Raw genomic sequence first — 22764 nt, forward strand, 5'->3', positions numbered from 1 at the left:
AATACCATGGATGACAATGGAAAACAGTCAAAGGAAATACAAAAAAGAAAAAAAGCTCCTAACGCAAAATAGTCAAGAAATCCAGGACAAAATGAAAAGACCAAACCTGAGAATAATAGGTATAGAAGAAAACTAAGATTCCCAATTCCAAGGGCCAGTAAATATCAACAAAACCATAAATGAAAACTACCCTAACCTACAGAAAGAGATGCCCATATACATCCATGAATCCTACAGAACACCAAAGAGATTGGATCAGAAAAGAAATTTCTCCCATTATATAATAATAAAACATGAAGAACTTCTGAGGGCTGAGAAACACCTTAAGAAATGTTCATCGTCATTAATCATTAGGGAAATGCAAATCAAAACAACCCTGAGATTTCACCTCACACCAGTCAGAATGGCTAAGGTCAAAAACTCAGGAGACAGCAGGTGTTGGCAAGGATGTGGAGAAAGAGGAACACTCCTCCACTGCTGGTAGGATTGCAAGATGGTGCAACCACTTTGGAAATCAGTCTGGCGGTTCCTCAGAAAACTGGGCATGACACTTCCTGAGGACCCTGTTATACCCCTCCTGGGCATACACCCAGAGGATTCTTCAGCATGCAATAAGGACACATGCTCCACTATGTTCATAGCAGCCCTATTTGTAGTAGCCAGAAGCTGGAAAGAACCCAGGTGTCCTTCAATGGAGGAATGGATACAAAAAATGTGGTATATTTACACAATGGAGTACTACTCAGCCATTAGAAACAATGAATTCATGAAATTCTTAGGCAAATGTATGGAGTTCGAGAACATCATACTAAGTGAGGTAACCCAGTCTCAAAAGATCAATCATGGTATGCACTCACTAATATGTGGATATTAGCCTGGAAAACTGGAATACCCAAAACATAATCCACACCTCAAATGAGGTACAAGAAGAATGGAGAAGTGGCCCCTGGTTCTGGAAAGACTCAGTGTAGCAGTATAAGACAAAACCAGAACAGGGAAGAGGGAAGGGGTGTGTGGGAGAACATGGGGAGGGAAGGGGGCTTATGTGACTTTTGGGGAGTGGGGCATCAGAAAAGGGGAAATCATTTGAAATGTAAATAAAAAATATATTGAATAAAATAAAAATACATCGAAAAAAGGACAAGAGGAAAAGGCAAAAAAAACAAAACAAAACAAACAAACAAAAAAACCATAGGCTAACAGACTGCATATGTAATCAGGATGCAACATATTGATACATACAGGAAACACACCTCAGTGACAGAGACAGACACTACCTCAAAATATAAGGCTGAAAAACAATTTACCAAGCAAATGGCTCCAAGAAGAAAGCTGAAGTAGCAATTTTAGTTTTCAGTAAAATAGATTTTCAGCCAAAAGCTGTCATAAAAGATGGAGAAGGACATCACATATACATCAATGAAAAACTCCATATAGATGAACTCTCAATAATCATTATCTATAGCTTGAATGCAAGAGCACCCATATTTGTATAACAAACATTATTAAAGCAGAAATCACACATTATACCTCAAACAATAGTGGGACACTTCAACTTCCCACTTTCACCAATGGACAGATTATGAAAAGAGAAACTAAATACAAACACAGTGAAAATAACAGAAGTTATGAATCAAGCAGATTTAATAGATATCTATATAATATTTTGTTTCATCCTAAAACAAATGAATATACCTTCTTCTCAGCACCTCATGGTACTTTCTCCAAAACTGACCATATAATGGGACACAAGGCAAGCCTCAACAGATGCAAGAACATTGAATCAATTCTGTGCATCCTATCAGAGTATTCAATCTTCATTGCAGAAGCTCCTTCTTGCAGTAAATAATAATGAGTATAGACACTCACAACTAGACATTATGAAGAGTGTGGGAAACATAGTGCCCATCCACAAATGTAATACTCTACTAAACCCCACACCTTTAGTCTCAAGAACTATGCAGAAGAGGATATGGAAATTTTGTTAGAACGAGAAGTGATAAAAATTTTCAAGGAAACAGTGTCTCCCAGATATCATTCTAGGAACTCATATATAATCATACAGAGACTATCACAGCATCTATAGACTTGTATTGGTCAAAATGTAAAATATAGTAGCACTGAGAAGGAGAAGTAGAAACTAAGTCCCACTCTTAAACGAAAGGCTATTTGCAATTGATATCCCTGATCAAGAAGGTATTCAAAATTGATATCTGCTGTGAAAGGTAAAATCTTTCACAAAGGTGTTACTGGTGTATCAACCATACTTCATGGCAATCTCAGTGGCCAGAACTAGTTGGCAAATAATAAATGGATTGTATATTTTTTGTATGTCACTTTTGTTTCATTCTGATAAGCTTTGCATAAATTTTTATATCTATGTCTTTTGATTTTCCTTTTTTGTTTTTTTTTTTTTAAGTTGTTACTTTAAGGTACAAAGGGAAAGAAAATAAAGAGGGATATGACAAAATTTTAAGAAAATAAATCAATTAAAACATGTAGAAAATTTAATAAACTCTTTAAAACTATAGTTCGTAGTTCCAATTTTTGGTAATCAATACTCAAACAATTTCATTTATTGAAGAGTATTTTGTTTCCCTATTGTATATTGTTGGAAACATTAAGAGAGGTACGTTCAGAATTTATACTGACTATTTAAGGGTTATTTCTTTATTTTAAATTATATATTTATATGTGTGTATGTACAAAAAATGCATCTATCCCCAGACTACAAAATATATAAGGATGCTGTACCAGAATCTAGAAGCATTTATGAACTAAACAAATGAGTGATGAGAAGCTACCTGGAGTATTAATAAAAAAAAATAACTTTTCCCAAATTGTTGGTTGCCATTTTGTCCTGTTGACAGTGTCTTCTGCCTTACAGAAACTTTGTAATTCTACGAGGTCCCATTTGTCAATTCTTGATCTTAGAGCATAAGCTATTGGTATTCTGTTCAGTAACTTTTCCCTTGTGCCCATGTTCTCAAGGTTCTTTACTAGTTTCTTTTCTATTAGTTTCAGTGTGTCAGGTTTTATGTGGAGGTCCTTGATGCACTTAGACTTGAGCATAGTACAGGGAGATAAGAATGGATAGATTTGCATTCTTCTGCATGCTAGCTTCCAGGTGAATCAGCACCATTCGTTGAAAAGTTTATCTTTTCGATGCCCACAAGTGCTTGCTGTCTGGAGCTGGATATAGCTGTTGCATGGGAGGCTTTGTTAGTGCATGACAAATACAGAGGGGTACACTCTTAGCCAGCCATTAAATTGAATACAGAATCCCCAATAGAGGAAATAGAGAAAGGACCCAAGGAGCTAAAGAGGTTTGCATCCCCATAGGAGGAACAACAATATGAACCACCCAGTACCCCCAGAGCTCTCAGTGACAAAATCATCAACCAAAGACACTATGGTGTACTGGTTGGTACATATTATTGTCCCTCCTATGGGACTACAAACCTCTTCAGCTCCTTGGGTCTTTTCTCTAGCTCCTCCATTGGGAACCCAGTGCTTAGTCTATTGGTTGGTTGTGAGCCATGGGTATTTTGATCCACCTTTAAAGAAGGATCAAAGTATCCACACTTTGGTCTTCCTTCTTCTTGAGCTTCATGTGATCTGTCATTGGTATCTTTGGTCTTTTGGACTAATATCCACTTATCACCGAGTATATACCATGTGTTCTTTTGTGATTGGGTTACCTCAATAAGGATGATATTTTCTAGTTCCATCTATTTACCTAAGAATTTCATGAATGTATTATTTTTAAGAACTGAATAGTATTCCATTGTGTAAATGTACCATATTTTCTGTATCCAATCCACTGTTGAGGGACATCTGGGTTCTTTCCAGCTTCTGGCTATTATAAATAAGGCTTCTATGAACATAGTGGAGCATGTGTCCTTATTACATGTTGGAACATCTGGGTATATGCCCAGGAGTGGTATAGCTAGGTCTTCAGGTTGTACTATGTCTAATTTTCTGAGGAACTGCCAAAATAATTTCCAGAGGGGCTTTACCAGTTTACAATCCCACCAGCAATGGAGGAGTGTTCTTCCTTCTCTACATCCTCTCCAGAATTTTCTGTTCCCTGAGGTTTGATGTTAGCGATTCTGATTGGTGTAAGGTAGAATCTCTGGGTTGTTTTGATTTGCAATTCCTTGATTATTAAGGATGTTGCACATTTCTTTAGGTGTTTCTCAGCCATCTAGTATTCCACAGTTGTCAATTTTTGTTTAGCTCTGTAGCCCATTTTTATTAGGGTTATTTGGTTCTCTGGAGTCTAACTTCCTGAGGTCATTTTATATATTGGATGTTAGCCCTCTATGAGATGTAGGAATGATAAAGATCTTTTTCCAATATGTTGGTTGTGGTTTTGTCCTACTGACAGTGTTCTTTGACTTATAGAAGCTTTGCAATTTTTATGAGGTCCCATTTATCACACCAATTAGAATGGCTAAGATCAAAAACTCAGGTCACAGCAGATGCTGGCAAGGATGTGGAAAAAGAAAAACAGTCCTCCACTGCTTGTGGGATTGCTAGATGGTGCAACCACTCTGGAAATCAATTTTTTGGTTCTTCTAAAAACTGGTAGTAGATCTACCTGAAAACCCAGATATAACACTTTTAGCCATATGCCCAAAAGATTCCCCACCATACCACAAGATCACATGTTTCACCATGTTCATAGCAGCCTTATTTTTAATAACCAGAACCTGGAAACAACTCCAATGTCCCTCAACTGAATAATAGATACAGAAAATGTGATTCATTTACACAATGGAATATTATTTAGCTATTAAAAGTGAGGATATTATGAATTTTGCAGGCCAATGGCTAGAAGTAGAAAAGATCCTGAGTAAGGTAACTCAGACCCAAAAGGGCATACAAGGGCATATACTTACTGATTAGTGGCTATTAGCCAAGAAATACAGAATACTTATGACACAACCTACAGACCTTAAGAAGTATAAAAATTAGAAAGGCCCAAGTGAGAATATTTCAATTCTGCTTGGAAGGGGGAAAGAAAGAATCATGGGAGGCACGGGGAGTGAATGGTGGTGGGAGTGGGAAGGGGGAGTGGAAAAGGGGAACAGGATTGAGGGGGCAGGATTGAAGCCCACAGGGCCAATTTAATGAAAGGAGATAGCAGCATCAAGGGGTGGGAGGTGGGGTACCCTCTAGAAAGTATCAGATCCAGGAGGTGAGAGACTCTAAGGACTCAATGGGTGTTACCCTAGCCAAAATGCCAAACTCTGGGGAAATGGAACTCCTGAAGAGTCTACCTCCAGTGGCAGAATGGTCCTCAACCTGAGAGGCAGGGTTATTTATCCAGTCAAAATCTTTGACCCAGAACTGCCCATGTCTAAGGGAACTGCAAGGACCAAAAAGGAGACCAAAGGAAAGGAGGTCTGATTGAAAGGAGGTCTTATCTCCCAACTTGAGATCCATTTCATTGAAGGGCACCTAGTTCTGACAGTATTACTGATGATAGATGTACTTACAGGGCTGTCCCCAGAGAGGCCATAACAGCAGCTGAATGAGACAGAAGCAGACACACCTAACCATTTAACTGAAGTTCAGGTCCCCTGTGTTTGAATTAGGGCAAAGATTAAAGAAGCTGAAGGGGAGATGGATCCCCATAGGAAGACCATCAGTCTCAATTTTTTTTTATTCGATATAATTTATTTACATTTCAAATGATTTCCACTTTTCTAGCCCCCCCCCACTCCCCGAAAGTCCCGTAAGCCCCCTTCTCTTCCCCTGTCCTCCCTCCCACCCCTTCCCAGCTCCCCGTTCTGGTTTTGCCAAATACTGTTTCACTGAGTCTTTCCAGAACCAGGGACCACTCCTGCTTTCTTCTTGTATCTCATTTGATGTGTGGATTATGTTTTGGGTATTCCAGTTTTCTAGGTTAATAACCACTTATTAGTGAGTGCATACCATGATTCACCTTTTGAGTCTGGGTTACCTCACTTAGTATGATGTTCTCTAGCTCCATCCATTTGCCTAAGAATTTCATGAATTCATTGTTTCTAATGGCTGAATAGTACTCCATTGTGTAGATATACCACATTTTTTGCATCCACTCTTCTGTTGAGGGATACCTGGGTTCTTTCCAGCATCTGGCAATTATAAATAGGGCTGCTATGAACATAGTAGAGCATGTATCCTTATTACATGGTGGGGAATCCTCTGGGTATATGCCCAGGAGTGGTATAGCAGGATCTTCTGGAAGTGAGGTGCCCAGTTTTCGGAGGAACCGCCAGACTGCTTTCCAGAGTGGTTGTACCAATTTGCAACCCCACCAGCAGTGGAGGAGTGTTCCTCTTTCTCCGCACCCTCTCCAACACCTGCTGTCTCCTGAATTTTTAATCTTAGCCATTCTGACTGGTGTAAGATGAAATCTTAGGGTTGTTTTGATTTGCATTTCCCTAATGACTAATGAAGTTGAGCATTTTTTAAGATGCTTCTCCGCCATCCGAAGTTCTTCAGGTGAGAATTCTTTGTTTAACTCTGTACCCCATTTTTTAATAGGGTTGTTCGGTTTTCTGGAGTCTAACTTCTTGAGTTCTTTATATATATTGGATATTAGCCCTCTATCTGATGTAGGATTGGTGAAGATCTTTTCCCAATTTGTTGGTTGCCGATTTGTCCTCTTGATGGTGTCCTTTGCCTTACAGAAACTCTGTAACCTTATGAGGTCCCATTTGTCAATTCTTGCTCTTAGAGCATACGCTATTGGTGTTCTGTTCAGAAACTTTCTCCCTGTACCGATGTCCTCAAGGGTTTTCCCCAGTTTCTTTTCTATTAGCTTCAGAGTGTCTGGCTTTATGTGGAGGTCCTTGATCCATTTGGATTTGAGCTTAGTACAAGGAGACAAGGATGGATCAATTCGCATTCTTCTGCATGCTGACCTCCAGTTGAACGAGCACCATTTGTTGAAAAGGCTATCTTTTTTTCCATTGGATGTTTTCAGCCTCTTTGTCGAGGATCAAGTGGCCATAGGTGTGTGGGTTCATTTCTGGATCTTCAATCCTGTTCCATTGATCCTCCTGCCTGTCACTGTACCAATACCATGCAGTTTTTAACACTATTGCTCTGTAGTATTGCTTGAGGTCAGGGATACTGATTCCCCCAGATTTTCTTTTGTTGCTGAGAATAGTTTTAGCTATCCTGGGTTTTTTGTTGTTCCAGATGAATTTGGTAATTGCTCTTTCTAACTCTGTGAAGAATTGAGTTGGGATTTTGATGGGTATTACATCGAATCTGTATAGTGCTTTAGGCAAAATGGCCATTTTAACTATATTGATTCTACCGATCCATGAGCATGGGAGGTTTTCCCATTTTTTGAGGTCTTCTTCCATTTCCTTCTTCAGAGTCTTGAAGTTCATGTCATACAGATCTTTCGCATGTTTGGTAAGAGTCACCCCAAGATACTTTATACTGTTTGTGGCTATTGTGAAGGGGGTCATTTCCCTAATTTCTTTCTCAGCCTGCTTCTCCTTTGAGTATAGGAAGGCCACTGATTTGCTTGAGTTGATTTTATAACCTGCCACTTTGCTGAAGTTGTTTATCAGCTGTAGGAGCTCTCTAGTGGAGTTTTTTGGGTCACTTAGGTAGACTATCATGTCGTCTGCAAATAATGATAGTTTGACTTCCTCCTTTCCAATTTGTATCCCTTTGACCTCCTTATGTTGTCGAATTGCCCGAGCTAGTACCTCAAGTACAATATTGAAAAGATACGGAGAAAAGGGGCAGCCCTGTCTAGTCCCTGATTTTAGTGGGATTGCTTCAAGTTTCTCTCCATTTAGTTTGATGCTGGCTACCGGTTTGCTGTATATTGCTTTTACTATGTTTAGGTATGGGCCTTGAATTCCTGTTCTCTCCAAGACTTTAAGCATGAAAGGATGCTGAATTTTGTCAAATGCTTTTTCAGGATCCAATGAAATGCCCGTGTGGTTTTCTTCTTTGAGTTTGTTTATGTAGTAGATTGTATTGATGGATTTCCGTATATTGAACCAACCCTGCATTCCCAGGATAAAGCCTACTTGATCATGGTGGATGATCGTTTTGATGTGTTCTTGGATTCGGTTGGCAAGAATTTTATTGAGTATTTTTGCATCGATGTTCATAAGGGAAATTGTTCTGAAGTTCTCTTTCTTTGTTGGATCTTTGTGTGGCTTTGGTATCAGCGTAATTGTGGCTTCATAGAAGGAATTGGGTAGTGTTCCTTCTGTTTCTATTTTGTGGAATAGTTTGAAGAGTATTGGTGTTAACTCTTCTTTGAAGGTCTGGTAGAATTCTGCACTGAAACCATCTGGTCCTGTGCTTTTTTTGGTTGGAAGACTTTCTATGACTCCTTCTATTTCTTTAGGCTTTATGGGACTGTTCAGATGGTCTAGTTGGTCCTGATTTAATTTTGGTATTAGGTATCTGTCAAGGAAATTGTCCATTTCCTCCAGATTCTCCAGTTGTGTTGAGTACAGGCTCTTGTAGTAGGATCTGATGATTTTTTGGATTTCCTCAGTTTCCGTTGTTATGTCTCCCTTTTCATTTCTAAGTTTGTTAATTTGGATACTTTCTCTGTGCCCTTTGGTCAGTCTGGCTAAGGGTTTATCTATCTTGTTGATTTTCTCAAAGAACCAGCTCCTGGTTTTGTTGATTTTTTGTATGGTTCTCTTTGTTTCTACTTGATTGATTTCGGCCCTGAGTTTGATGATTTCCTGCCTTCTACTCCTCCTGGGTGAAATAGCTTCTTTTTGTTCTAGGGCTTTCAGGTGTGTCATTAAGTTGGTAATGTATGCTCTCTCCATTTTCTTTTTGGAGGCACTCAGGGCTATGAGTTTTCCTCTTAGCACTGCTTTCATTGTGTCCCATAGATTTGGGTATGTTGTGTTTTCATTTTCATTGTGTTCTAAAAAGTCTTTAATTTCTTTGTTTATTTCTTCCTTGACTAAGGTATCATTGAGTAGAGTATTGTTCAATTTCCACGTGTATGTGGGTTTTCTGTTGTTTCTGTTGCTATTGAAGACCACTTTTATTCCATAGTGATCAGATAGGAGGCATGGGATTAGTTCTATCTTCTTATATTTGTTGAGGTCTGTCTTGTGACCAATTATATGGTCGATTTTGGAGAAGGTACCATGAGGTGCTGAAAAAAAGGTATATTCTTTTGTTTTAGGATAGAATGTTCTATATATATCAGGTAAATCTAATTGGTCCAAAGCTTCAATTAGTTTCATTGTGTCCTTGTTTAGTTTCTGTTTTCCTGATCGGTCCATTGAGGAAAGTGCAGTGTTGAAGTCACCCACAATTATTGTGTTAGGTGCAATGTGTGCTTTGAGTTTTAATAAAGTTTCTTTTATGAAAGAGGGTGCCCTTGCATTTGGAGCATAGATGTTCAGGATTGAGAGTTCTTCTTGTTGTATTTTTCCTTTGACCAGCAAGAAGTGTCCCTCAGAGTCTCTTTTGATGACTTTGGGTTGAAAGTCAATTTTATCTGATATTAAAGTGGCTACTCCAGCTTGTTTCCTGAGACCATTTGCTTGTAAAATTGTCTTCCAGCCTTTTACTCTAAGGTAGTGTTTGTCTTTGACCCTGAGGTGTGTTTCCTGTAAGCAGCAAAATGTAGGGTCCTGTTTACGTATCCAGTCAGTTAGTCTGTGTCTTTTTATTGGGGCATTGAGTCCATTGATATTAAGAGATATTAAGGAATAGTGATTGTTACTTCCTATCATTTTTGACGTTATTTTTTAAATTTGATTGCTTAACTTCTTTTGGGTTTGATGAAAGGTTACTATCTTGCTTTTTTCAGGGTGAAGTTTCCCTGCTTGTATTGGTGTTGTCCTCCTATTATCCTTTTTAGGGCTGGGTTTGTGGATAGATATTGGGTAAACTTGGTTTTGTCGTGAAATATCTTAGTTTCTCCATCTATGGTGATTGAGAGTTTTGCTGGATATAGTAGTTTTGGTTGGCATTTGTGTTCTCTTAGAGTCTGCATGAGATCTGCCCAGGACCTTCTAGCCTTCATAGTCTCAGGTGAAAAGTCTGCTGTGATTCTGATAGGTCTTCCTTTATATGTTACTTGGCCTTTTTCTCTTACTGCCTTTAATATTCTTTCTTTGTTTAGAACATTTGGTGTTATGATTATTATGTGACGGGAAGTATTTCTGTTCTGGTCCAGTCTGTTTGGAGTTCTGTAGGCTTCTTGTATATTCATGGGCATCTCTCTCTTTAGGTTAGGGAAGTTTTCTTCCATAATTTTATTGAAGATATTTGCTGGCCCTTTAAGTTGTAAATCTTCACTCTCATCTATGCCTATAATCCTTAGGTTTGGTCTTCTCATTGTGTCCTGGATTTCCTGGATATTTTGGGTTACAAGCTTTTTGCATTTTGCATTTTCTTTAACTGTTGAGTCCATGGTTTCTATGGAATCTTCAGCATCTGAGATTCTTTCTTCTATTTCTTGTATTCTGTTGTTGGTATTTGCATCTCTGTCCCCTGATTTCTTCCCAAGGCTTTCTATCTCCAAAGTTGTCTCCTTTTGAGTTTTCTTAGTTGTTTCTACTTCTGATTTGAGATCCTGGATGGTTTTGCTTAGCTCCTTCACTTGCTTGTTTGTGCTTTCCTGTAATTCTTTAAGAGATTTTTGTGTTTTTTCTTTCATGACCTCAGCCTGTTGATCAAAGTTCTCCTGTATTTCTTTAAGAGATTTTTGTGTTTCGTCTTTCATGACCTCAGCCTGTTGACCAAAGTTCTCCTGTATTTCTTTAAGTGTTTTTTGCATTTCCTCCTTGTTGGCTTTTGCATTCTCCTGGATTTCTTTCAATGATTTTTGTGTTTCCCTTGCAAGGGCTTCTAACTTTTGATCCATTTTCTCCTGAATGTCCTTCATGTGTTCCTGTACCAGCATCATGACCAGTGATTTTAAATCCAAATCTTGTTTTACTGGTGTGATGGGGTATCAAGGACTTGCTGGTAGAGGAGAATTGGGTTCAGATGTTGCCATATTGCCTTGATTTCTGTTAGTGACGTTCCTGCATTTGCCTTTTGCCATCTAGCTCTCACTGGTGTTACTTGGTCTTGTCAGTGCTGGACTCACCAGTGCATGCTGCCCCTTCCCCGTTGGCCTCTGGTGCACAGCTTACACCCTGCACTGCCTGTAGACAGGGTGCTGTTGTCCAGGCTGTTCAGATCCCGAAGCAGGCACCTGAAGGCTCCCGCTGGGGCCTGCAGGATTTATTGGAGCACACTGACTTCTTCCAGCTGGCTGCCCGGAAGCCCCCACTAGCCTCTTGAGGGACCTGGAGATGTGGTGCGGCCACCCAGGCTGATCTGAAGCGGAGAGAGTTGACCTGAGGGCTTCTGCCTGAGGCCTTGCCCCAGATTGTGTCTGTGGACCAGATGGAACCCGTGTGTACCCCCAGGGAGCTCCGAAGGTGTATGCTGCTGTGACCTCCCCTGTGTTCTGCTCACTCCGCTGGGCAGCCGATTTCCCCAACCGTGCTGGCGCACACTAGGTTAGCCTTGTCGCCCAGGCCGAGTCCAGGCATAAGCCTGGGAGGCCAAGGTCTGAGCAAAGTTCCCCTAGGGCTATGACTGTTATTTGGGTCCGCCAGGTGACCTGGATGGCGGGCGTGCGCGTCCGCGCTCCCCGAAAGCACCGGGAGAGTCTGTTGTGCTAATAACCTCCTGGGTGGGTTGACACACAGATGGCCCACCAAGCTGCCCAGTTCTTGGGGTCAGTCCTGTGCCTTTTGGGGCCTAGACCCCCGTTTTGTTAGCCTCAGGCTACGCTTGTTAGCCGTCTCTGCCCTCCCGAGCACTCTGGGTCCTGTAGGCAAAATGGCGGCTTGTGCGCCGGCCAGGGCAAAAAAAAAACTCCTGGCTGGGTTGGCGCCCCGATGGCCACTCGAACAGCCCAGGGCCTGGGTGCAGGCCAACGCCCGTCAGGCTCAGACCCCTGCGGTGTTGGGCCTAGGATTATGTTTGTGTACCTCAGTCTGTCCGATCTCTGGAGCCCGGAATCAAGATGGAGGTGAGTCTCTCCTGACTGGCGGGAAGCCGAGTTCTGAAGTGGCTTCCGTGCAGCGAAAGGCTCCGCAGAACCGCAGCTGCTTGCCGCCTGGCTGGTCAGCGAAGGTCAGTGGTCGTGGGCGCAGGGCCTAACTGGACCCTGTGTCGCCTTGGTTCCACCGCTGATGGCCCTTCAGCTGGACCAGCTACTGCTGCCGCTGCCGCTGCCACCGCCGCCGCCCTCTGGCCCATCAGTCTCAATTTACCCAGACCCTAAGGAGCTCCTAGTGACTGAGCCACAAGCCAGGAGTATACACAGGCTAGTCATACACTACTGGCACAAATACAAAAGAATTCTGCCTGGTCAGGCATTAGTGGGAAAAGATGTGCTTAATTCTTGAGTTACTTGAGGCCCTTTTAGAGGGAGAGGCCTTGTGTGTGGGGAGGCACCCTCTTAGACACAAGAAGGACAAGAAATGGGATGAGGAACTGTTGGGGTGGGGACAAAGAGGGGCACTGACTGGAATATAAATCAATCAATCAACAAGTAAATTGGAAAATGACAAACAATAAAATAATGAATACATTTAAAAATAAAAATAAAATAAAATATATTGTATACTAGAATTTCTTTACAAATATTACAGTGAGCAAAGATATTGGAGGTAGTTTCTAATTGTAGGAAGTATGTCATTGATGGCATGCCCTACAAGGTCAGACAATGCCCACAGACCCTTTCTTTCTTTCCCTCTTTCTGTTCATCAGTTGCCATATAACTGGAAAGTATTCAATACTATTTTGTTGTTATGAATTCCACAGACATCATGTGTAAATATGAATGTATAAAATCATGAAAGAATATAATTTTTTTTTACTTTGAATTTTTTTCTTGGGTAGTTTGTAAGGTGGATGGAACATTGATCAATGAAGACACCTGATAGAAAAGCAGAAAATATTAGCAAGCTTTATATCTAGTAATAACTTAATACTCAAAATTTATAAGTAATGCATACAATATAAGAGTAAAGAAAATAGACACACTTAAATAATGTGATTTAAATTTGATAAAGAAATCATTAATATAAATTTTCACAGAAGAGATATGGAAATACCTTACAGGTTTATGCAAAAAAAAAAAAAAGCCTTTTCAACCACACTAATGTCTAAGGCGATACAAATCAAAACCACAGTGCTATAACATCATGATAAGATCTCATATTAAGAGTAAAAATGTAATAATACTTTGCCACTTTCAGTGAATCTTAATTTGTACTACAGAAAATAGTATCAGGGTTACTGAAATGAGTGAAGGTAGAAAAAAAAACCACATGAAATGACAATGCCATTTTAAAGTAGTCAATATTGTTGTGAAATTTCTGTAAGCCTTGTTAGCTGTAGCAGTTTTCACAATATCTAATATATGGAAAAATATAACTGGATATTGATGTGAATGAATATAGTCTTAATAAAACTATATAATGAGGAGGCTAGAGAAATGACTAAGCACTTAAATGTACATGAAGCTCTTTTAGAATAAACATGTTTCATTCTCAGCAGTCACTTGAGGGCTTACAATCATTCATAATTCCAATTCTATTGATTTGATATCTTCTTCTGAAGTCTGGAACCTTTATACTGCTAGTGCACACACACAAAGATATACACACAGACACATACATACACACATGCACACATTATTAAAAAAAGAAATCTTTATGTGGCATTATTTAGTCATTGAAAGAAATGAAGAAGTGTGGGACAACATGAGTTAATGTGAATGTTTTATTAACTGAAATGTTTTAGGCATAAAAGAATAAGTACTGTGTAATATCACTATATACAGGGTCTTAAATTCTTAATTAGGGCAGGAGAGATTGCTCAGTGGTTAAGAGTACTGACTGTTCTTCTGACGGTCCTGAGTTCATATCCCAGCAACCACATGGTGTCTCACAACCATCTATAATGAGATCTGATGCACTCTTTTGGTATGTCTGAAGACAGCAACAGTGTACTTAGATATAATAAATAAATGAATCTTTAAAAAAATTTAATTCATAGCCAAGTAATAGTGGTAAACACCTTTAATGCCAACACTCAGGAAGCAGAGGCAGGAAGATCTCTGAGTTTAAGGCTAGTCTGCTTTACCGGGTGAGTTCCAGAATAGACAGGGTTTCACCCAGAAATCTTGTCTCAAAACAAAGAAATCTTAATTCTTGATGGCATGGGAAAGAAAGAAAATTATTAACAAGTAGAGGTTCTGGTAGAGATCTCTTGAATAATGTAAAGAAACTTTTAGCAATTATATAAATGAGCTTTGGAGATATAAGGTACAGTGTATTATAGGTGATCATAGATATGTTCAATAATTTGAGTTTGCTAACAAGCACAATATATGCCTATGTCAAGACAAATTCTATTATAACGGGACTATATTCCATAATTGTCAACTGTTATCCTAAATTTTTATAAAACAATATATTCATTAGCAAGTTAGTAATCATTAAAATCAAAATATAGTAGATAAGTCTATGATCATACTTTTGATTACTTGTCCTCTAGATTAAGTGTCTAAGGGTCAAATGTGAGGCAAGGATGAAAAGGAATTTACAGTAACTATTACATTAAGTTTTGTTTCTTTTTTCCATTTATTTATTTATCTATTCATTCACTTAACAGCCCCTTGCTACCTCCTCAAGATTCGCCCTTATACACTCCCTCTCCCTCCTCCCCTCTTCCTCTGAAAGGGTAGAAGTCTCTGCAAGATTAGGCAAATCCTTTCCCACTGAGGCAAGGACAAGTTAGAGGAACAAGTTCCACAGGCAGGAAATAGATATAGGGACAGAACCTGCTCCAGTTTTTGGGCCACCTACATGAAAACCAAGCTGCATAGCTGCTATATTAGTGTGTGGGGTGGGGTGGGGGTGAGGGCTGGTCTAGCCCCTGTTTGCTCTTTGCTTGGTGGTTCAGTCTCTGAGAGGACAAGAGTCCAGGTTAGTTGACTGTTAGTCTTCTTATGGGGTTTCTATCCCCTCAGGGACCATCAATTCTTTCTCTAAATCTTCCATAAGACTCTCCCAGCTCCATCCAATGTTTGGCTATTGGTCCCTGCATCACTTTCAGTCAGCTACTGGGTAGAGCCTGTCACAGCAAAGGTCTGGATAGCTAAGTCTTATTGCTTTAAACTTGAATCGAACCTATAGATTTGAATTTTTCTCATAATTAACTAAAAATTATTTTTATTAGTCAAAACAAGTTTCATATAAAACAATTATACATTCAAATTCATAAAACTTGTAAGTTCTGTTACTTTAAAGAGCATATTTTATCTTTCTTTTCTACTTTATAGCAGAAGGATGATCAGTTTTATGAAATCTGAGAAGAGAGATGCCATTTATAGAGTAGAAACTAAAGATTATATACAACATGCAATATAATATTCAATTCATAATACTTAATACTTAATTCTTAAAAGAAATAAACTTCATTTTGCATTCAGAAAACTCAGATGCTGAAGAAAAACATGAAGTATAATTTTGTTAAAGTAAAAGCCTCAGTGTTAGTAAAATTATGCCTGAAAATAATTTCTTTCTGTTTTTTTAGATCCAAACAGAATTTTTAAATTTGATATATTTTTATATACATTTCAAATGATTTCCCCTTTCCTAGCTCCCCACTCCCTGAAAGTCCCACAAGACCTCTTCCCTCTCCATGTTCCTCCATCCACCCCCTCCCACTTCCCTGTTCTGGTATTGCGCTACACTGCTGCACTGAGCCTTTCCAGAACCAGGGGCCACTCCTCCATTCTTCATGGACATCATTTGATATGTGGATTACATCTTGGGTATTCAATCAACATAGATGCAGAAACCAAGATATTCCATTACAAAACCAAATTTACACAATATCTTTCCACAAACCCTGCCCTACAAAGAATAACAGGAGGAACACTCCAATACAAGGAGGGAAACTACACCCTGGAAAAAGGAAGATAGTAACCTTCTTTCATCAAACCAAAAATAAGTTAACCACTCAAATATAAAAATATCAAAAATGACAGGAAGTAATAATCACTGTTCCTTAATATTGCTTAACATCAATGGACTCAATTCCTCAATGAAATTACATAGACTAATAGCCTGGATAAGGAAACAGGACCCTACATTGTGCTGCATACAGGAAACACACATCAGTGTCATAGACAAAAACTACCTTAGAGTAAAATGCTGGAAGACAATTTTACAAGCAAATGGTCTCAGGAAACAAGCCGGAGTAGCCATTCTAATATCATATAAAATTGACTTTCAACCTAAAGTCATCAAAAGAGACACAGAAGGACACTTCTTGCTGGTCAAAGGAAAAATACTCCATGAAGAACTTTCAATTCTGAACATCTATGCACCCTCAAATGCAAGGGCACCCTCATTCGTAAAAGAAACTTTACTAAAGCTCAAAGCACACATTGTACCTAACACAATAATTGTGGGGGACTTCAACACTCCACTCTCCTCAATGGACCAACCAGGAAAACAGAAACTAAACAGGGACACAGTAAAGCTAATTGAAGCTTTGGAACAATTAGATTTAACATATATATATATATATATATATATATATATATATATATATATAAAACATTTCATCCTAAAGCAAAAGAATATATCTTTTTCTCAGCACCTCATGATACCTTCTCCAAAATCGACCATATAATTGGTCACAAGACAGACCTCAACAAGTATAAGAAGATCTAACTAATCCAATGCCTCCTATCAGATCACTATGGAGTAAGAGTGGTCTTCAATAGCAACAAAAACAACAGAAAGCCCATTTACACATGGAGGCTGAACAATACTCTACTCAATGATACCTTGGCCAAAGAAGAAATAATGAAAGAAATTAAAGACCTTTTAGAACTTAATGAAAATGAAGGCACAACATACCCAAATCTATGGGACACAATGAAAGCAGTGCTAAGAGCAAAACTCATAGTCCTGAGTGCTATGAGCACATTAAACTAGCAGCTTAATTACACACTTGAAAGCTCTAGAACAAAAAGAAGCTAATTCACCCAGGAGGAGTAGAAGACAGGAAACCAACAAACTCAGGACTGAATTCAATCAAGTGGAAACAAAGAGAACCATACAAAGAATCAACAAAACCTAAAAATCATTTCTATCAAGTACTATTATTGTAATCCAGAAAAAATTTTATTCAGATTTTTACAGCCTCCATTTCTTTCTTTGCAAATAAAATTGGTTCTCTGAATTATGACATAGTACATTGTAGGTATCAAACTGCTTAAATTAAAATGTCATTCCTACATCGATTGGGAATTTTCATAAACCTGTTTCATCAGGTGTACTTCTCTCTCTCTCTCTTTAAAAATGTTGTGCATGTATATACTTTTAAGCTTGCCAGCAATGAACTTAAAGCTCTAAAATTTCACAAAATCTTTTTCAACTGTGTGTTATTTCAATTCATAAAATTAAAAGAAAAGTTTTGTAGCTCATTGTATGAAAAATCTAGACCATGTTGCTTTGATGATAACCATGGGTCAGAGTCACTTTTAATAAACAATATTATTCAAATTCTTATAAATTTATTTTGATTTTAGGAAAATATTTGTAAATGGAAAAGGTTAAGTATGGGGATAGATTGCCAAATTTGTACATCTGTAATCATATTTAATCTTTGTGAATATTCACATAGAAAACAAAGACTTTTAATTCATGCATTTTAATATTACTTAAGCATCCCTAAAATGCATTACTGGATTCAATTAATGTTGCAATTAATATGACTTAAAAGAATAGAGATTTGAGAATATTTGCTTGGTTGAGGAACAAACTTCTAAACTAAACATTCAAATTTAATTTATTTTCACTTGAAACTGAGAAACTGATAGCTTATAATCAAATTAGTAAATGAAAGAGTACTGCCTGACTCAGTTCTTACATATTGTAAGAAAGAAAAATTGTACTTTTCTGTGTCCTCATATTATAAATGAAATCAATATATTTGCCTTACCATGCCACATGACATCCAACAAACTATTTGCAATTACCCTGAACTTTCTGTTATCTATTTGCATATATATTCCTATTACTTACTGCAGTTTTCAGATCTTTGTTTATTATACTAAGTTTTTGCTTGCTTTGAACTTCAGAGTTATATAATAAAAAAATATGGTACTTGTTTCTATATTCAGTTGCAAATATGGCAATGATACATAGAATATTCAAATATTTATTGACTATATCATCAAGAATGCCATATTGAACAATTAAAGTTACGATGCAATTTATAGAACATTGTCACAGTTTTGACAAAGATTGGTATGAACAGTTCAAATATTGATTAAATACTAATTAAAGAGAATTTGCTTGTAGTTATGGGTTTTCCTAATCTTTGGATACTTAATTTTGTAATTATATATATTATCCTTTTTATAAATATAATTTTATTCATGAAAAGTTAAGTCTGTTTGACTGATGACATAATCTACTTATCAGCAATGCTAAAATATTTGAATGTATTATAAACTTTTTATTTTGTTCATATTTATTTTGTTTTTTATTTATAATTACTGAATGCTTAAAATTGTTTTATTTAACCTTCTTATAGAAAAGGAGAGTTAAAAAATGTCTTGAATGCTGTAAAAGCAAGTGATCTAGTTTTACTTTCAATCTATCTGATCTTAATTTCCAAGCCTGTTATGTATGAAACTATTCTGCATGTCATTCTCGGTCTCTTCAGCATCTTTCCTGAATCTTTCATGAGCTGTGATAAAAGAGACTCATCAATAATGAATACATACAATACATATTTGTCCACTAACTCTGCAGTAAATCATTTGATTGCATACTGGTAGATATGGCACAGATCACACGATATAAGGAATGGAATTAATTTCTGGTGTTCCAATGTTAGAAACCTTTGCAAGCCATAGGAAAAAGAAATCAAGAACAACAGAAGATACTATATCTGAAATAAATGAACAAGTCTTGTAAGTTAACTTTCAAGTTACACACTTGAAAGATGCAATTCAAGGGGCTGAAAGAATACTATTGCTAAAAGGAGGCTTATGTTTGAAATTCCATAATTTACCTCTTGGCATCACACTTTGATTTATATTAGCATGTAGAGGCCCTGGGGTTTGTAACACTTCAAGTAGTTATGAATAAATTTGTCTTAGTGTGAGGTTAAAAAAAAAACCTAAGAACATATTTTTCAGGGATAGAAAAATAGGTCAACATTGTATTTGCATAATAATGACACTGATGAGTAAGACATTTGCAATAGTAAAGAAAACAGGTTCTTTAACTCAAGAAAATGCAAAGAAGAGGAATTCAGTCTTTAAATGCCTTTCATGAATTTCTAGTTTCTAGGTACAAGAAATGTCTTGTTTACACCCTTGAATTCCTTCATTGATTCCTAAGTCACACCAAAGATCAATAGTTTAAAACTTAGTCCTGATATATAAAATATTGAGATGTAGAGGAACCTTCATAAAGAATAATATAAAATGAAAAAAGTGGATTTCAGAATCCTGGATCTTTCCTTTTTCTTTGTTTTGCTTTTAGGATATGTTATATTCTGCCATGTGTTCAATGTTTTTGCAATCTAATAATTCCTAGATATAATAGAAAAATAATATAAGCATATTTAACAAAGACATGCTTGTTTCCATTCTTGGCTTTGGTACTTTAAGCTATTTGACTTCAGTCATGCTTCTTAACCTCATTTTCTTAATCCTCTTTTAGAAATACTTCTCTAAAAATAAATGACATTATTTGCATATGTATAATCACAGTGTCTATAGGTCAATTAAATTCAATAAATGTTATCAGTAATCATGATGACAATTATATCAGTGATAATAATAATAAAGAAAATGACAATGTAATTTTTTCAGCAGAAGCTTTTGGCAAAGATGAGCATTATTGTGAATTTTTATGATATGTGTTATTACTTATTGCATACATTTTAAATAATTAAACCATAATATAAGGCAATCGCAAATAAACAATTATTTCCATGAAGTTTAAGGGCCTTGGATGGATTCATCATGCCATCAATGCAGAAATGAGTAAAAAGAACTGTTGGCTTTGCAGAATGAACCACCTCCTGGTGTGACTTTAAATGAAAAGAGCATTCAGAATTCAATTACGCAGTGGATCACAGACATGAAAGTTGCACCAGAAACCTTATGTGAAAGGGAAAATTTCAGCTTCTGTATAAATTTAACAGTCGGTACCCTTTGACCTCTACTCATGTTATGTTTACTGGTGAAAATATTCCTCTTCAATCTTGTGAATAGCAATGGCCATATCAGTTTATGCATTCTAACAGAAAAGTGGTCCCCAGCATTCTTGGTGCAATCAGTCTGTCTCAGCATTATCAGCATGCTTTATAGCTGCAAAGAAAAGACAACCAGCAGATAATTCCTTTTGTGTGCTAACATATTGCTAGAATTCAAAGAAAACAAAATGGTGGTATCATCATACTTGTTGATGCCACTGTTCTCATCTCCATAACAGAAGACAGTCCTACTGAGAAAATGCACACTTTGATAATTCAATTTTGGAACTTTAACCTTTGATTGGAAGTGATCTATAAGCCATGAAGATGACTATTTGCTGCATTTTTACTCATGTGCATTCTGGGTGCATGTTGATCGCTGGTTCAGTCCAGGCAACTGACATGCTTTTATTAGTCATACAGTATTAATGCAGGAGTCAGGAAATGCCAAATATAATTACATTTTAAATTTTTTATTGTCTTAAGCTTTTCAAAAAGTTCCAGGTCCTCATGTGCAATAAACAGTGACTTCCTCAGTGTCTTACGGACATTCATTGCTGGCAATGGAGATTGTAAAGGGAAGAGTTTTCTTAACTCCTACCACTTGATGACAAGGCCTATGAAATGAATTTATCAGTTGTTATAGGATTATAAAGAAAGTGAAGGTTCCAATATTACATTGAAAGCTGGCCTGTTTATATTTGGATTCTATGCACTGAGATCCTAAGGTTAACAGCATAAAATTACATGTGCCTTTAAAGGACCATGAGGAAGATCATTGCATATTTATTTAGTTGTTTATATCTCCTGTCAAATTGTTTTGACATGGAAAGTTTTTGAGGAACCTAGGCAAAGAGGTATAATATGTATTCCCTATGGTGAAAACATATTCACTTGTATATAGTCCTCAGTCTCTGACATACATTTGTGAATAAAAGGGTGTAAGTGGTTTAACCAAGTCTTTGTTTTGGAAGTAAAAACATAGCAATGATGATTAAAGTACTGGCATCCACCATTTGGATGTGTTATTTTTTCAAGTATATTACACTCTGTTACTTCCTGCTAGCCATTAGCATGAGCCCTATTGCCTAAACACTATTTCATTTATTTTTATTTGGAAAAAAATCCATAAACATTTTTGTTTTTAATCTTGTGTCTTTTGATATGTTTTCGGTTGTTTAAATGTTACAATACTTTAATTGAAAGAATTTTGTCAAGCTTTTTCTTTACTTGTATCATCTTGTCCATCAATACTGTACCCTAAAATGAGAAATACATTTTAACAGAGGATAATGTTTTAACAACAACAAAGAAGGGTCATACCAATCATATCATTAAGTAAAAATGTACTCATATAATTTTCCTTACATACAAAATGTTCATTCAGCTGTTTTTATTTTCAATCCCAACATTTACAAACATGTATAAACCCTTGGACACATAGAGACAAAGGATAATCCAGGATAACAAATAATGAAGACATTTCTCTTAAGAATATTCAATTGGAAAATCACTAATTAATTCACTGTTTTTTCATATGTATTTTAGACAACTGCAGCTTCAATAAAATGGTTCTTTAGACTAAATATAGAGAGCATCCACTTATATGGTTCAGTAATCAGTAGATTCTCGTATTAGACCTACTTGTTGAAGAGAGTGGTAATTGATGGTGTTTTTAAAAAATAGACATGGGAAATCGATAATATCAACATTCCTAAACTAAATGGTAATTAGAATGAATGCAATTATAAGTGGGGATGGAGGGAAGGAGGGATCTGTGAAGGAAAATGGACAGGATGGGGAAATAGGGGGTGGAGAAGTGTACTTGTTCTGGTGTTAGCTGAGGGAAAAAGACTGAAGCCTTGAGGGCCAGCAGAAAAAAATGGAAACAGGCAACTTTGGAGGTAGGAGGTTGGAAGGACCATCCAAAATGCACCAGGGACATGGGAGGTGAGAGACTCTCAGGACTCAAAGGGAGGGACCTTAGATAAAATGTCTGACATTACAGAGAGGGAACTTATAAAGCCCACCCCCAGCAAGAATACAGGGAATCAAAAGAGGGAGGGAGCATCCCACAGTCACAACTCTGACCCATAATTGTTCCTCTCTGAAAGAATTAGAGAGATGGAAAAAGAGAAGAGCCTGAGGAAAAGAATCTCAAGTGACAGGCCCAAAGTGGGATTCAGCTTACGGGGAGGCCCTAAAACCTGACACTATTACTAAGGTTATGGAGTGCTTGCAAAAAGGGGCCTAGCATGATCACACTCCAGAAGACTCAACAAATAGCTGATAGAGTCAGATGCAGATATTTTCACCCAACAAATGGACAGGTGCAGCTGAAGCCTGTTGATGAATTAAGGAAAGGTTGAAAGAAGCTGAGGAGGAGGGCCACCCTGTAGGAGGAACAGCAGTCTCAATTAATCTGGACCGCAGAGATCTCTCAAACAC

The 22764-nt window shown here is 37.4% G+C and overlaps 1 pseudogene; it reads left to right on the top strand.

Moving 5' to 3' along the window:
• LOC127674566 (ubiquitin-conjugating enzyme E2 W-like) overlaps positions 1–20529 on the top strand; it is a 114296-nt pseudogene extending 93767 nt beyond the window's left edge.
• Positions 20530–22764: the final 2235 nt, after the last annotated feature.

This window comes from Apodemus sylvaticus, chromosome X (genome assembly GCF_947179515.1).
Source record: "Apodemus sylvaticus chromosome X, mApoSyl1.1, whole genome shotgun sequence".
Lineage (NCBI taxonomy): Eukaryota > Metazoa > Chordata > Mammalia > Rodentia > Muridae > Apodemus > Apodemus sylvaticus.